A 3,161-nucleotide genomic window follows, 5' to 3' on the forward strand; every position below is an offset into this window, starting at 1 on the left:
AACAGTAATAATATTCACAGGATCAAGACTAAGGAGGTGGTCTGATTTAACTATTGCACATTATTCACTGTTATTTGTAATCTTGCTTATCCTGATATTACTTGACAACACTTTATTCACGGATGAACAAAAGATTTGTGGTGTTTTTCAGGAGCAGACTTTGGGTATTTCATGCAAAAAAAAAGAGCCAGACATTTTCTCTCAAGGGAAGCTAACGGTTGCTGTGTGTGTATGCCCCTGACCTTGCTCTAAACTTGATAGTAAGGCCTTCAATATGATAATTTTAAATATTGAATTAAATTATAAAATTTAGGTCAACACTCATGCCTTACTATCAAAATGAGTAGATAAACCAAGTTTATTTGAACTCTGATTTTGTTGTTGATGGGTGATATTAGGCAGAGTTAAGCTAAGGAAACCTTTTAAATTTTATATGTGAAGTAGCCAAAATTGGACGTGTCTGTAATTGACATGGTTCATGATTTTGTCAGCTAATGCTGACAAAGGAACCAGGATTTTATTTTAGAGGAAAATTTGTTTTAACTGCCTTATAACCAAAATTTAAACATGAGCCAAAAGGGTTTATTTTGTTTCCGACTGTAGAAAGCTTGAAAATGTTCAGTGATTCTGGCAGTTATTCATCCACACTGTTTGTTTTTTGTATGCTGCAACAGTTTAAAAGGCAAAACAAACAGCAAACAACTTACAGGACAGTATTAAGAATTAATTAAAAAGTGAATGCAGTTACAAACATAGTCTAAATGAACCAAAGCTTTCAGACACATTTTCCAAGCCAATGACAAACATTACAATACATATCTTGTAAATGAAATCCTTGAACTCAATGACGCAACCTGTCTTATTAAATGTGAAGTAAAAAGAATGCGAGCAGCTTTTTTAAAACACAGTTTATGTGAGCAACAGACAGCAGACGAAAAAACATTAGGGTAGGTTAAAAATACTGGATGACATAATCAATATGCTCATTGACAAAAGACATCAGGACCTGCATGAAATTGTTGTGTTTTCTTAATTTCTAGTTGCAGAGCAATATTGTGTTTTTCAATTTATATCATAAATCAGTATTGCAAAGTACACTATAAATTCTTGCTCATGTTTGTTGAAAAATACAAAGCACTGGTGTCATAATCCAGTCTTCAAGGAGTGTTTTAAACGTCCCCTGTTTAATCTCAGCTGTTGATTTATTACGTTGCCTCTGCAGAACTTGATGACATACTGAGGAAGAAATTCAACCTTTTGATCCAAATGTGTTGGAGGAAGGATATGTTTAAACATGCAGGACACCCTAAAGACTTTATCTTCTTAAAAAGACTCAGATAGCAAAATATGAGTGAATCAACATTGAAATATAGCTAGGCAGAAACGCTGAATCCATGTGGAAGCATAACAATGAAGCAATATCGAAAGTGGTTTGTGACTTACATGTTGAATCAATGTTAGGATTTCAACCATAACTGACACTACGACAATATTGATTTAACCATCATCTAAATTTGGATCTACATGCACATTTGTGTTTATTTCACATTGAATCAATGTTAGGAATCAATATTGATTCATGTAAATTTTTTGCTCTGATAGTTCTACATCATAACATACCAGTAAAAGTTTCTTTCCTGGTGTTAAACACACAATTTTGTTTGCAGACGATGGGTACCTAGATACCAAAATATGAATGAAGCAATGTTGAAACAACATGAGGCAGAAACATTGAATCCATTTTGAAGCTTGACATTGGAACAAAATTGAAAGTGGTCGGTGACTCAACGTTAGGATTTAAACCATAACTGACAATATATCATTAATGATTTAACCATCATCTGAATGTGGATTTATATGTACGTTTGTGTTGATTTTACATTGAATCAAAGTTAAGCAATTAATATTGATTCATGTACATTTTAAATATGTACATGATACATATGTATCATGTACATATGTAACCCTAGGGTTAGGGTTAACCCTAACCCTAACATACCGTTATATACATAACGGTATGTTATGATGTAGGTCTGATAGGTCTACATCATAACATACCGTTAAAAGTTTCTTCACTGGTGTTAAACACACAATTTTGTTAGCAGATGATGGGGTATTATGTTGTTCAAAATTATCTTACATGCATATTTCCAAAAATGTGTGTACACAAACTTAAAAATGACAACATGGCATTAATATTACATTATATCTAGGAAAAGAGGCATAGATCTGTAAACATGTTTGACTCCTTTTTGACTTTCAGAACAACAGTCTATTGGCCATGGAAGAACAGAGTCTATGAGGTTAAGCCTTGTACTGTATGAACCAGGGAAACGTTATGTGTTGGGGTAACCCACGTTTGACTTTGGTTGGGGTCACTTTGGTTCCTTGATGCCTTCCTCCCACTCTGGAGCGTAACGAAGCCACTTCTTGACAGTTTCACTGCAGTTCTTGTCAGTCAGCTCTGAGTCAAACTGCTGAGCACCAGCTGACAAACAAAAATAAGAGTGAAGAAGGTGCCGGTTAGAAAGATGATAACATTTGAAATCAAATAATTAAATAGTGTGTTGATTATAGATGTGAGAACAAACAGAAACTGTACGGTTCCATTTGTACACTCCCAGCTAAATTAATAAGGACACGCTAATGAATATTCATGAATTATTTATCCTATTGTTAGTTGGCATACATAATCATATTTACCTATCAAGCTGCAGCATAGGCACAAAACAATACAGTTAATTTTCAATAAACACAGTTTAGATAAAAGTAATATCACCAAACTTACTGCAAAAGGGCTCAGAGTAGAATTCAATTCAGAAGCCAGTTGAAAACAAGCCAGCAGCAAAGTAGCTGTGTAGTTGGGACATGCCACCAGTGTAAAAAGGGGGAGGCGGACCGCTCCACTGCTTCAAGTGACTTTCTAGATGTTTTTGAGTCAACACATTATGCACAGTCAGGAATAATATTTACAGACAAGTAAGAACATGTACAGAAAGGAATCATAACCCACTGTCCTCAGCACATGGTGCTTAATTTAAAACATGATAAATCCCCACCCAGTAATACAATTCTCCCACCAAGAGCTCAAAAGAGGAGGACAGGGGCTTGGTGGGATAAACAACATAACATTGATTCTTACCAGAAATTATTCACTGTCA

At 34.8% G+C, this 3,161-nt stretch overlaps 1 protein-coding gene across 1 annotated transcript in view; it reads left to right on the forward strand.

Moving 5' to 3' along the window:
• The window catches only part of LOC103130805 (short chain dehydrogenase/reductase family 16C member 5), a 35,784-nt gene that overhangs the window by 20,276 nt on the left and 12,347 nt on the right, over positions 1 to 3,161 (forward strand). The window lies entirely within an intron of this gene.

The sequence above is a fragment of the Poecilia formosa genome, unplaced genomic scaffold (assembly GCF_000485575.1).
Source record: "Poecilia formosa unplaced genomic scaffold, Poecilia_formosa-5.1.2 Scaffold678, whole genome shotgun sequence".
Taxonomy (NCBI): Eukaryota; Metazoa; Chordata; class Actinopteri; order Cyprinodontiformes; family Poeciliidae; genus Poecilia; species Poecilia formosa.